Below are 14,982 nucleotides of genomic sequence, written 5' to 3'. Positions count from 1 at the left end.
AGATAATAATGCTATTCAAAAAATTACGTAATGCTGCACCTACACTTTTGCCAAGTCTTAGGAGCCCTGCAGCAGACTATGTCTTTCTTGTTAGACCAAAAGAAAGTGATAGCCATTTGCGAAATTTCCAGTCTTGGGCAGTCTCAGCGAGGGTGTAGGTGAAACATCAAACACATATGCCAAATTCTGAGACAGTGCTCCATCGAGCGTCCATGTGGGTAGTTCTGCCATATGTGTACTGTTTGAGTTTCATGACGTTTCTCAAAGTTTTCTTTGTGATTAATAAAAAAGCGAGAAAATGCATCAGTTTATGCTGAAAGAAAAATGAACAATACTGAAAACATTTGACTTCAGAATGAAGAAAAATGACATGGTGAAAGCTTTCAGAATCATGTCTTCAATACTGTCAACAATTTTGAAGGATCAAAAAAAATAGAAGAGAAAGTTAAAGATCAGGCATTTGGACCTGAACAAAAAAATAGAAGCACGTTTGTATTTCTATAAAAAAAAAAAAAACTTACATCTAACATCTTGTTTTCATTCTGCATGCATAGCTTTATTTTAAGAAAAATAAAAATTACATCTAACGTCTCATTTTCAAATAAAATAATTTTTGCAGTTTAAGAAGCACTGTTTTTTTCTATACAGGTATTGTCAGGCTTGGGTCATGGAGTTAATTGCACAAGAGACAGAAAAACGAGTCCATATTTCCAAAGAAAATACTGTATAGAGAAGGCAGGTACAGTCTCAAAAGGCTCAAATCTGTTCTGCATTCAATAAAGAACACAATCCCAGGAAGCATGCACCTCCTGCTAGAGATAAAACTCTACATTCAAGCCAAATAAGACCCAACTCTTGTAATATAAATGTTGCTGCTATGTCAAAATGAAACTATGCCATTAAAACTTAAGAATATTTTTCAAAATAGCATTTTTGCAACTAATTGATACAAACATGCACCATTTGAATTACTCTTTCAAACTGTTCAACTTTCATACTGATGAACTTTATATAAAACACTGCTGTCTTTAATATTTTGTATACCTATTTAATTTTGCCACACTGGCTTTTGTGACAGATTGTTCTAGTACTGTACATTACTTCTACTTTCATTACAGTGACAACAACAATAGAAAGGCATCTGAAAACAGCTATTTTTTGCTACTGCATGTTTTTATTACAAAAAAAATGACAGTATAGAGATCAATATAATATGTTAGTGTAAACTCACAGAAACAATTACAGTAAAATTACAGTACAGTGGTTAAAAATACTGTATACTATTGTAAGGGACTGTACAGGATGGGATGGATGGCTTATGTATCCCAACTTCTGTTTGGGTTTGGTCACATCACCTTATCCAAATCACAAGCAATGTCTTCCCTTGCCTTGCATGCTGTATCCAACCCCTGACTGACCCAACCTCAGTGCCTCCGCATGCCTCTTTCAATGCTTGCAGAAGAAGCAGGAGGGCAGGCAGTTGGTGATCATACATTTTCCAACACCAAGTCAAAGAGAATTCCTCAGTTGAATTAGGAAATGGGTAGTAAAGGTGGCAAGTATAAAACAGTGAAGTTATTGTAAATGGTGAACCGGTCGCAGACCCAAGCAGCTCAGTGGAAACTAACATTTTCCCAGATGACAACAAACCTGGGCTGCTTTGGTCTGTCCTGTAGAAGTGCATTACAGTATGTAGTGCATCCAGAAATGTGATTATGTGTGCAGTATTGTAGAGACTTAAGGTGGCATGATAGTGGAGAACTACTTGCAGACTAATGGCGGCACACAAGATGTTATTTCCTCCATACTGCTCAGGAACATTCACAAGTGCCCATTGATCTATAACATTTCAGACTGGACACGAGCTCGGCATAGACTGAATCCTGCTTCGTAAATGAAAATGAACTCATAAAATCATGCAGCTGAATCAAAGTCCATGACTATCTGTAAAAGAAAATGCATACCCAGTACTGTGAATATGGTGTAAACACAGGATTATAATGTCTACGTTTTCACACAAGGGTGGAGGTGGGGGTTGTAGACACATACAGTAAAAACTACAAGCTACATATAGGCAGATACCTCACCCCCAACCTGGTCTTGGTCACATACTGCTTTGTCTGTATGAATCTATGCATTGGCAATAGGACACAATCTAGCATATGCAGGTACTCATGCCAGAAGTGAGTTTCAGTAGTCTAGACGCAACATGACCAAACACTGGACCAGAAACTGTGCTGCCCACTCTGTCAGAATAGGTCTGATTTTGTGGATATTGTACAGTATGAACCTGCTTAAAAGAGAAACAGTAGAAATGTGTTCCAAAAAAAAATAGCTTCTCATCACTAACCACTCCAAGGTTTGCAAACTGACCTGGTGGATGTTAGTGACAGTGAGCCAAGCTGTACAAAGATGGGGAGTTGAACAGATTGGCTCATCATAAGAAGCTTGGTTTTTGCCAGGTTGAGCTGTAGGTGGTGGTCCTTCATCCAGGTTGAGATATCAGTAAGACATGCAGAGAGCAGAGACTCTAGCCGATAAATATTGTCCTCCAGAGGGAAGACGGGTACAGCTGTGTATCATTGGTATAGCACTGATAAGAGAACCCATGAGATTGGATCATGGAGCCCAGAGTGGTTGTGTACAGAGAAAAGAGTAGAGGACCCAGCACCAAATCTTTGAGCTGCACCAGATCGTGACTGGTGTGCCTTTGACAACTTTCCTTGCCAGGACACACTAGAGAATGTGCCTCAGATGTACTGAGAGCAGTCCCAGTGATGCTAAGGTCAGAGAGGGAGGCAAGAAGGATGTTGTGATTGAAAATGTTAAAGGCAGAAGACAGGTCTAGCATATCTAGCACATTATTTGCATTGCGTTCCTTCTTAATTCAGTTTACATACATTTATGCACTTTAACTTATGCATATTTTATCAATTCATCAACCTGTTTGCTTTGGCTACATTGTTTTTAATTGATTACATAATTATCAAGCTGACAGAAGTATTGTTTGCATATCTGATATAAGTGTGTGTTTTGACAACAAAGTTTCATTTTGTGAAAAGTTAATAATATTGTTTCAAGTCAATTGTTAGGTTTTGAAAGACAGAGATGCATTTTGGAGAACATAGTTAGAGTTTTGTCATTACAGCAATGTAATTCCAGAAAATGTGTTTTAGCAGTTTTAAAGAACTGTAATCACTCAACTTCTCAATATTTGCTCTTTTTCTTACATTAGTTTGTTCAGCTTGATAACAAACAAAAACTAGTCCTATTAATAAAATTCCCTAAACCATTACCAACAATATTCTCAAACCTAATAATACAATTTACTTTTTTTCATGCATGCGCCAAAGTGCAAAACATTTTTAACAAATGTGCTCATGTATTAGTGGTTGCACCTTGTGCTCATGAAGCAAACACTAACAACCAATTCATTTAACTCAAGTAATTACCTCCTGAATTCAGTTTATCACACCTTTCTTTAGATTTAAACACTAAGCACTAAAATTGTTCACACAATAATTGGAAGGAAGTAAGGATGTAAATAGGACCATAAGAATGTCCATATTCTTTGGATCCTACTAATGAAAGACAAAGAGTTGATTGTAGAATAAAATCAAGACAAAGAGGAGGATGAGAAAGAAGAGGAGGAAGGGGCAGTAGAAAGGGTGGCTAGAGTCCTGCCCAGATCATGGGTGTATCTAGTTGTCGTTGTCCATACTGGAACAAATGACAAACCATTTTACTTACAATACAGGACAAGATCACTTTGAAAATTAAAAGCACTAAGAAATTAAGGAGAATTCCATGGTGAATGGATAAAATAAGGAGGTAAGGAAAAAGAAACAGCTGTATCAAGCATGCAAAGCAAATAATTGCAGTGCTAACCATATGGTTTATGAGCAAATGAGCATGATTATTAAAAATGGTATTTGGAAAGATTAAATGCAGTTAAAGAGAAAAAGTTTGGAAATGGTGAAAGTGATTATTATAGTATTTTAGTAGTAAAAGACAGTGAAGGAAGAGATAAAGTGTATCGGAACAGTAAACACAATTAAATTATACAGACACTAAAACTGCAATGCTGTAATCTTACGGTTTATACATGGGAATAAGGAATAGATTGAGCATTACATGGCAATAAAATATGTATTAATGAACAGTCAGCATAATTTCAGACAGGAATTGATGATGATTCACTAATATGCTGGAATTCTATGAGGGAGAAAGAAAAGTATAAAACCAGAGGGGTGCATATGATATCATTTATCTGAATTTTAAGAGAGTTTTTGGTAAGGTATACAATGAAAAATTAGTATTTAAACTAAAACTCATAAGAATTCAAAGAGCAGTGTGTAGATGGGTACAAAATTGGCTTAAACCAGGAACCAAGATTATGTGATTGAAAATTTTTCAAAATCAGCAAATATTAAAAGTTATGCTCCTGGGTTCAGTTCTGGTGTCACAGCTGTTTCAAATATATTTGATAAATATTCTGAATAAAAATTAAAAAAACACAAACTGATTAAATTTGCAGATGATACCAAAGTAGGTGGAATGGTATATAGTGCAAAAGTAGACAAATCATTATAAAGGAGCCTGGACAGAATAAAGGCTTGGGCAGATTTGAGGCAGATTAAATTTATATTAAGAAATTGTAAGGAATTATACATAGGAAGTAAAGGCGTGTTCCTCCTTTTTATTTTTGCATAGCAGTATGTTGATGGTTTAAAATAATACAAGATGTAGGTTGTGTTAACAAAAGACACTGAAAACTTAAAAAATGCAAAGTTTAAATTAATGTAAACTTACACAGGAAGATCGGAGAAAAGCTTGAAACTGATGTCATTTGTATGGTCAAAACCTTGAGTCAGCTGAACTTGGCATAAAAACTGCAACTCTAGCCAAACCTGGGGAAATAGAGGAATCTACAGCAGAGTATGAATAATAAACTTAAGTGCTAAAAGAGGAAGAGTATTGTAAATTTTTTCTTTGACTGAGTCGGTAGAGAAGCCAGTTTTTGTTTTAATTTTTATTCTAAACTTTACAGTTTCAGATCTTTGTTGAAATAGTAGCACCATTACATATGTTTGATAACTTTTTAATCTTTAGAAGTAGAAAGGAAAAGGGAAATAATAATTTTGTCTTCACATGAGATAAGGCTACAGAATTAGTATAAAAGAACTTAATGTGATAAATATGATGAACCACTTGATTCCCACATCTTATTCTCCATATTAAGCAGATTCAAGGTATTTTTCACAGGATGAGATTACTTTCTGATTCTATATGAGAAAGCAAAGAATGGCTTACCACTGCTGTTTACAGTGCAATTTCTTTACGCTTAAATGTTTTGTTGCTAATTCAGGTTGAACTAAACTCCTGACAGAAGCGTGCATTTCAGTAGTGTAATATCTTCCAGAAACTGAGGAAATGTCTTAATGATTGCTTGATAAGAGTTAATGGAGATAAGAAAATAACGAGTAATAGATACATAAAATAATGAGGTGCAAGCCCAAGTAAGCAATCAGTTCACACTGTGGACTGTCCATAAACTAATCGTTCCAAAAAATAGACCAAATTACACTGATCTGCACCAAAATTCTCCAGTGCAAAAAAAAAGCAGCATACTTTATAGATTTATGAAATTTGGATTCCTCTACCACCAACTGTTTGTGCAAGATATTGGATTCAATAAAAAAAAGGCCATTTTGAAAATAAATGTTTAATTTTAAATCATTTATATTTATTTTATTGCATAAGTATTTTTCATGCTAAGAATAATATTTAAATTATGTTTTGAATTGTAAAACTGCAATCTTCCTAGTTCTTAAAGTTAGTTGAGATGGTAGTATTTGCTACACATTTTTTGTTCTAAACAATTTTTCTCTCTCTCTCTTCTTATTTCACCACAATTACAGAGGCCTTGTCATACAAAATAGCTAGGAATATATATTTATAGTTACAGTGTTTGAAAATGTCTTTTCCTCATCTAGAAAAGAAAAAATTGTTGTTTAAATGTTTTTTACAAAAGTATGCAGGGTCGGATTGACCTATCCATTGTCTTAACCAGATAATACGTAACAAACGGAAAAGAATACACAGCCTCCCTTTAATGAAAAAAAATTATTTGCCATATTTTTCTTGGGAATACAAAGGCCTAAACCTACATGGTATTATTTTTTTAAGACTTTTTACCTAGCAGTTGGGTGCGACACGTCTTTAAAAATCAATTTCCTACACTCTCGTTTGAATTCTTTGCCACAAGAACAATGCAATGGTCTCAAATGAAAATGGGGAGATGTTCCACCAGACATTACTCAGATGGAGGATGTTATATGGAAAATGAAGTGAGTGAATATTATCAGAAATCCATTGGTGAGTCCACCATGATTCGTGATTATTAGATGTATTAGATCTTCAGAGTATTATAAGGGGAAAAAATCAACCAAGTAATAATTATATTTAAAACAATTATATGTATCATTTTTTTCCAAGTCTAAATAATTAATTTTAACAATATATTATACTTTTTCTCTAAAATAGTGTTTTTTCATTTTAAAACTTTGTTACTGAAACAGATAAAGCAATTATGTTGCCAGATCTGCATTCAGCACCCTCAAATCTATAAAGAACATCTAAGATTATTAATGCGAGTGAAAAAAAATTCTTGCACACCAGTGTTATTTATATAAGTTAAAGAAGATAGTTTCCCTACTTCTTTTGTGTCATATCATAAAACAAAATTTGTTAGTCTATTGCAGTATGAGATCACAATTAAAGTATGTTTACAGATGCACTTCACGATATTAAACAATACAACAATGGAATATTTAGAATCAATATTGCAATTGCCTTAAACATGTTATTGATTGCTTTGTATGTTTGTATGCATATAGCAGATTATTATTCTTTTTATATTTATTTGTACTTTGGAGGAATATCATTGCCATATTGTGTATTTGTTTTTCATAGATGCCACTATTTGGTGTGGTTCTATGGGCACCACCAATTTAGAGCTTTTATTTGCTATGATGCTTCATGATTACTAGGCGCCTGATAGGGTTAAAACATAATATAAAAAGTGAAAGTGCACATTTTACACTGCTCCTACATGAAACATTAATGAGCAATTTAAAAATTATTTAGGACAAGATTCTAGATTGGACTTTTGTTTTGACTTGGATTATGCCTTTAAAACCTTAAAGAATGAAAAAAAGATTTTTGTGCTTCAACCTTTGTTAACATACATGACTATTTTTGATCTCTGCCAACTCTGTCCAAATAATCACACAACATTTCCTGTTCAAACACAGCAGTAATGTCATTGTTTTAAAAAGAGAATCAGAAACCTTCACTTTTAAGTAATGCATGATCAACCCTCAGGATTATGCAACAGATGTCTGGAATGCTTTACTACAGATATTCTAATAATGTAATGAATAATGAATTAATTCTGTAATGGATTAATTTATTGTGCATTGGTGTAAGCTTTAATTAAACCTGTTTTCTTTCATGTATTTTGTTTCCTATTTGGCTAATAAAGAAAAAAAATGTCAAAAAAAGTTCTGCTTAAACACAAGGAAAAGCATTCATTTTCTTTGTTCTTTGGAGACGGAGCTGGAGGTGGCAGAGTTAAAGATGCTAAGATTTGCATTGAGGATTGACAAGGATGTACAGGATTAGGAATGAGAACATTAGAGTGTCAGCTCAGGTGGGACGGTTGGGAGACAAAGTCAGAAAGGCGAGATTGTGTTGGTTTGGACATGTGCAGAGGAGAGATACCAAGTATATTGGGAAAAGGATGTTAAAGAAAGAGCTGCCAGGTAAGAGGAAAAGAGGAAGACCTAAGAGAAGGTTTATGGATGTGGTGACAGAGAACATGCAGGTGATAGGTGTGACAGAGCAATATGCAGAGGACAGCAAAATATGGAAAAAGATAACCTGCTGTGGTGACCCCTAACAGAAGCAGCCAAAAGAAGAATACGGGCTGGTTAATACTTCACGCTCAGAACACATACGTGCCCGCATCATGACTGCCACGCGTTCCCAGCGTTCATTTCATGCGTCCTCTGAGCAGGTCCTCACAAATTAACATGATGCGTGCGCGAGTTGCAGTACCAGCAAAAAGTCAGGGGGCACAGTGTGCTAAAAGTCGGAACGTGACGTCAAAGTCTCTGTTTACTATCTAGATGTGACAGAAAGCCTGTATGCAGATCCTACAGGGATCGATCTGCATGCTTCGCTGTTTGATGAATGGTTTGATGTGGTGGTGAAGCAAAATGCCGACATACAGATGCATTTGTGGTGCTTTTATATTCAAGCATCGCATATTCCCGATCGTAATGACACGATACATTTTAAAAGTCTCACATACCATCTTTTGTGCCGTCTTTTTTTTTTCTGCAACTTCACAACAGCAATATAATGTATAGCGCTGTATTTGAGCCACTGAGTAAAAAATAAAGGACACGGTGAAAACATGTATTTTGTGATTAAAGTGAAAAATTCAGCTTTAATCTCGAAATGTCCACTTTAACCTCGTAGTTTACTTTATCATTAAAGCAGACCATCGTAAACGTCATCCCAGTTTTTAATCGCTACGCGCTTCTTGGACCTGACAGCAGCGGCAAGCAGCAATAGATTACCACACAGAACAAATTAAATGTATGATTTTCCAACTCTCTGCATATTTAGAATCTTTAGATTTATACTTGATATCAATATCATGATGAAATGCATTAAAGTGTGTATGTTACATTTTACATATAATTTCATTTAAATAATGAATACTGTTAATAATTAAACACACTTGGGGAATAATTACACACATGGGGCTGACATGGTGCGGTAGCACTGCTGTCTCGCAGGGAGTTATGTTGCTGGTATTTCCTGCTTGTATTCCACACTGTGCTCTGGTTTCCTTCCAAAGATATGTAGATTTGGTGATTTGGTGCCGCTAAAATGACGCTAGTGTATGTGTGTGCTTGTATTCACCTTACGATGAGCTGAGGCCTTGTCCAGGGATTGTTTCTGCCTCGTGCCCAATGCTTGCTGGAATGGACACATCCCTGGATTGATGGATTTAATCAATAAACATCCTTTTCAGAGATATTGCGTTAAGGTGTCATCAGAATTTAATAGGTATTCTAGGCAATTCACAACACAGAGAAGCCGAACCTGTTCTCGCCATGATAATATCTTGCACTGCCACCTGGTGGATTCCTCCATTTACGTAAAGTACGCGCGCAAGTATAAACACTATAATGCTTGCGTAGCAGGAGCGTCCGCTGCAGCATGCGCCGCATAGCGTGAACTTCGGCCTTAAATCAAGATTTCGCCTCATACAGTTTTTTGTATTAGGAATTTGTTAGTTTTCGCATACCCCTTGGTTCAGGGCAAGCGATTATACAGCACCCCTGGAGCAATTGCAGGTTAAGGGCCTTGCTGAAGGGCCCAATAGTGTAGGATCTCTTTTTGCACTAACTGGGATTTGATCCAGCAACCTTCTGGATACCGGTTCAGATCCTTAGCCTCAGAGCCACCACTCCAGCCTATATATCTTTGGAATGTTTCAGCAGACTTTTTTTATTATTGAAACCATATTTAATTAATGTCTGTACTGATGCACATTGTTTTAAGTGTCTGTGGTTATTCCAAGCCAATCCAGAGTAATCCCAGTGAGTTATAATTCTCTACTGACTTTTGCAATGCAATGAAAAATTTCTCAGGCTTCACTCTACTTCTCTCGGCAGAATCTTAGGATGGCTGATGATTTAAAGTTTGTGGTTTGCTTAGTCAGTGCTCATTGCCGTGGCTTTGTCTGGAGATAGCCAGGGGCAATCTAGACGAATCACTGTTTGAAAGCTCATACTCCTACTAAGATCAAAGCCTTGTGTGAAAGCACATGACACTGGCTCATCACTATAAAGTAAATTCCTCAAACAATTAAAAACTTACAAATAAAGTAAAAGCAAAATTCAGTGGGTCAAACAATGAATTCAATATTAAAAAAAATACTCAGGTATAGAGAGACATTTCTTCAGTGTACAGCACACTGGAGGGCTTAGTGTAATGTAAGCAATAATCTTACTTTTATTTTTTATTTTGTACAATATATATTTTTTACTACCTAATTATGAAATTTCATTTTGTTTGCTGGTGTCTTTCAAGCATATGTCTGTTTGTCCTGCCTTAGGTTACAGATAGAAGCAAGACATCAGTATTCCTACAAACAGCTACTCAGATCCGGTTAAGGCCTGACTTTAAGTGTTTTATAGTGATATTGTTTATTCACATAGATGTTGTTGTGTAAATAAGTTCATAAAATGTTTTGAATTTAGACTAATAGATCAACAATGTAATAATTGTGAAAGTTAGGATAAATTAACTAGATAAGGTATTGCTTTAGTTTCTCCCTTAAGAACAGAGCTAATGGTCATTTAGAGACAACAAAGACAGTGCTGGCATTTACTGTAAGTATATCCACTTGAGGCAGTGAGTATAAGAGTGAGAAAAAGGTGAGAGAAAAAGTCAATGTGGCTACTGTCACATGTAAAAGTGCAGTCAGATTTAGGATTTTTTTTTTTTATTTTGTTACATTTCTCCTTTGCAAAGCCACTTTTAAAATCTTGCTGTTGACTAATAGCAGAGGTGGTCAGGCTTGTGGATGGCCCATATGGGTGTAGCTGTGACAACATGCTTTGATCAAGGGGTTAAGAATTTATTCGTAGCCTTTACTTAAACTCTGACCTTTCAAATGCTTCACCAAAAGAACATTGCCCATGAGAGCAGAGAACATTTAGATGGATTACAGAAACACTCCGGTCATGTAGTAAAGGCTTACTGTGTCAGAAAAAGTCACTTATCCTTTTACAAAATAAGTCAACCAAAGCTGCATAACGTATAAAGAAGACATTTATAGTGTTAGATATCATTTAACATGTCTTTTGGCAACATTAGCTTTATTTATATAAAGTATTTGATCAATTTGTTTAAATATCATTTTATGAAAGGTGACTAAATTTTTAGTTTGGCCAGCTGGTGGTCTTTCTACATAATAAAATTGGTAAATTATTGTATCATGTCATTTATATGTAAATTCTGCCCTCCTTTCTTTTTTTGAGAAAATGGTCTGTGACCTTCTCAAACCAACTGGAATTCTTTTCCAGAGTCTTGACCAGTTTCCTTTCAATGGCCAGCACAGCAAAGTTGCTTAAACTGTTTTGGCCCATTGTGTTGCAGCTATATGACTTGACTCATTTTAAGCATAAGGTCCTCTCTGCACCAACTGATGTAGCTCCAATTGTTGCCACTAAAGGCAACAAATTGTATAGCTGAGGCATTACACTATCTAACACTTTGTCTTGGAAAAGCACCAAGAAATCACACAGCTTACCCCTGTTGCCCTGAAAATCACAATTTGAATATAGGACTTCAGTCTTCCTGAATAACCTCCCTGAAGAAATGGCTATAAATTTTCAGTACACTTCGGAATGCCTCCTGAGAAAATAACTCATTACAAAGCACGTACTTTCCAAATTTAGGATGGCCATGTACAGATGTCTGTAACACTCCTGGGGATCCTGCATTTGTGACAGACACAGACGTTTTCATCTAGGCTTATTTTTGAGACTTGCCGCTTTTACACAAACAGCTTTGAAAGCCTCCTCTAATCTCTTCTCTTTTGCAAAATCAAGGAGACTCTCATTTTTTGTTTGAAGTACAGAACATCCATAGCTGTCTGCTACACAATGTCAAAGACCATATCAGTTTCTGAGAAGATTTGCTCATATGTGTTCGGCATGAAAACAAACTCAAAATCCTCCAGTGTCCTTAAGAGGCCTATGGCAGAAGTGAGTGTGTCCCCATCTACTCATCTACTATGGTCTCATCCTCGGTAATCTTTTGAGAAGAGTTTAGGAGCCCATCATAGTTGTTTGGCACAGTCCCCACCAAGTAAGAGCATTTCTGGGCAACCTTGAACGCCGTGCAGACTCGAGAAAAGACATCGCCTTAGTAGATTTAGAAAAAAATGTGGAAACCCAGAGAGAGATTCAAAAAACATTCTGGATTCAGATAAGCATTTTGGCCTCTTGAGTTAGCCAAATCCCCAAAAACAGCATTGACCAAAAAATCTGAGTTGGTTTCATTAACCAGCCATTCATTTGACCATGCCATTAAGAAGCATGTTCAAAAATACATTCTCATTGTCACAGCACTTCCAGGCAGCCAGCTCACCTTATCATACCAGGAGAGTTGAAAAGGCTGTTTAGTTTACCCTGATTTTTCAACCAAATTAATCCTGGGTGTTGATCTGCCCTAGTGTTTAATTCTGAGTCTCTCCTCATAAGGAAGACTATCAAACAGGTTTGCCAAAGTCCAGTCATCAATATTAGCACTGTCTGCCATTAAGCATCGCTTGCTGGCTAGGTAGTCATCCTACCACGACCAAGTTTGAAATAAACAAACAAACAAACATTACTGAACTGAAAAAAGGAGCAAACAGCATGTAGCTGGTATTAATGTTTATTTGTGAGGTTTCATCTGTCTGAATTATTCATTTTTATTAGTTTTGAAGATTCAGGAAGGATATCTGTACACTATTAGATTTTAATCACCTGCAAAATTAATTTGAACAGTTAAACAAAATAAAAATCACATATGAGCCAAAAAAATGGAATCAAGATACTTTTAATTGCAGTAAGCTGTAGCAACATGTACAGTCAAACGCGACCAGTTTGGATTATTTACAATGTCTATAATATGTTAAAATCAGGAACATGACCACCCATACCATGTACTGACAAGGGGCTTCAAAATGCACATGCACTGATTTGATTCTTGAACACTGACAGAGTGTCAAGGCACTGCCGCTGCGTTATGCAAAATTGAAACTTTGAAACTGAAAATATTTCTCACAATTTTTGTAGTATCTACATTTATCGACTGCAAGTTAATGCAGTTCTTCAGGTTCACACTTAACTTTTTTCTTTCATTATTTTGAAATGTTAAAAAAAGTACATGAAAATTCTGCTTTTACTAAATTGCAGCCTGAGGCAATAGCCTTGTTTCCTGACTTTACACACCACCCAAGCCTGACAGAGTGAGTGGACCGGGGTCTTACCCTGGCTAAATGGAGCTGGCTCTGACTATGCTCATAGTTACAAGTAATTTTTGTTTTTTTTTTGTTTTTTGTTTTTTTTAACTGTAAAAAGCAAGAGGTGGAAAAAGTAGTAAAAAATGTACTTAAGCAGAAGTATTACTACATAGACAAAAATTACCTCAAGTAAAACTAAAACTATCTGATATGGAAACTGCTGAAGTAAAACTAAAAAAAGTAGACTTGGAAAAAATTATTTAAGTAAAAGTACAATTTAGGTGCTGTAGAAAAAAAATATTATAAATTACTTTTCTGTGCATTGGTAAGTATAATCAGATGTATAAAGTGTAATAAAGGAAAAAAAACAGATCATAAAGAGTTGGGGCACCAGCCAGTGATCCCCATATAATAAAACTATTTAACATGAAAAAAATAACATCTTTTCTTATATAAGTCCAAGGCAAGACTGAAGTAGATGGCGGTGGAGGTGGCTATAAAGCAGGAAGTGACCAGAATCTTTAAGTGACATTATGGGTCTTTAGCCCATCAATCTTCTGGGGCCTCATGCATAACACCGAACTTAGAAGTCACACTAAAACATGGCATACTAACAAAAGTGGAAATGTGCATAAGCACAAAAAAATTCAGATGCAGAAAAACGTGCATAAGCCAACTTCCACGCACTTCCACTTCATAAATCCAGGTCAGTGTGAAACGTAACAATCATGCACAATTCTGCCGCTTCTCCCAGACTCCACTTTGACTACTTTGTCTCAGGGTGTTGCCAGTTTGCAAAGCCAAGGAGAAAACACCACTGATTAAGCTGGCGTGAGAATGCGCGTGGCTTTATGCCAAGTTTAGATTTTATACATTGCGATGTGAGCATGGAAACAGGCATACACAAGGCGCACCATTTATACATGAGGCTCCTGGTAGAGGAAGAGATCTTTAATCTCTCATAACAAGAATGAGTCTCCAGACATTATAAAGGTTTGGGGCAGCCACCCGTATATTATATCCCACCTGCAAAAGTTTGAAATAATTGAACAGAGACGTTCACAAGACTGAGTCCAAAACAGAACTCAATATTTGGAGGTAAGATGGCGATTTTAAGGGCTGGGGACGGAAATTATGTCATCTATGCCGGAACCGGAAGTGACATCATCAGAGGTGCCAGAACATGGTGAGATTTCCCGGGAATGGTCTGCAAGAACTGAGCGAGACAGTCAGCACACTCTGCCAGCCCCTGGTCTGGTGTAGTATTGCATTTACTCAGGCTCTTTAGCTGTCTCCTACTTGCAAGTGTGTGACACGCCCCCTTCCCACTGGGTTGGGTGACCTGCACCGAGAGGTTGTGAGAACGGGAAAGGGCATCGGTGCTGTAATGAGGAGAGCCCTTATGATGAATAAGCGAATATTTATACGGTTGAAGGTCACGAAACCACCTGGTGACCCAAGGATTCGATTCTTTGTGTAGGGCCATCCACTGTAAGGGTGCATGATCTGTCACAAGAGTGAATTCCCGACCCAAGAGGTAGTACCTCAACTGTGTAATCGCCCATTTAATCACAAGCCCCTCTCATTCCACTGCCACGTACCTGGTCTCCCGATGCAACAGGTTCCAGCTGAGGTACATGACGGGGTGTTCTACACCATCTGTGTCCATGCGTTGGTCTGGAGAATGAAAAGAAGAGAGAAACCAGGAGCTTTCAAAATTGGTGTAGACATAAGGCCTGTTTTAAGTCACTAAATGCAGCCCCGTCGTATCATACCATACCAAAAACCGGGGTACAAACTGGTGGTAGTACCCAGCTAGTCCAAGAAACGCTTAGAAGTGATGTCATTAGAGGTGCAGGGGCCGGAAATGATGTCATCAGAGG

Source organism: Polypterus senegalus, chromosome 7, assembly GCF_016835505.1.
Source record: "Polypterus senegalus isolate Bchr_013 chromosome 7, ASM1683550v1, whole genome shotgun sequence".
Lineage (NCBI taxonomy): Eukaryota > Metazoa > Chordata > Cladistia > Polypteriformes > Polypteridae > Polypterus > Polypterus senegalus.
Note: the sequence above shows the minus strand (reverse complement) of the source record.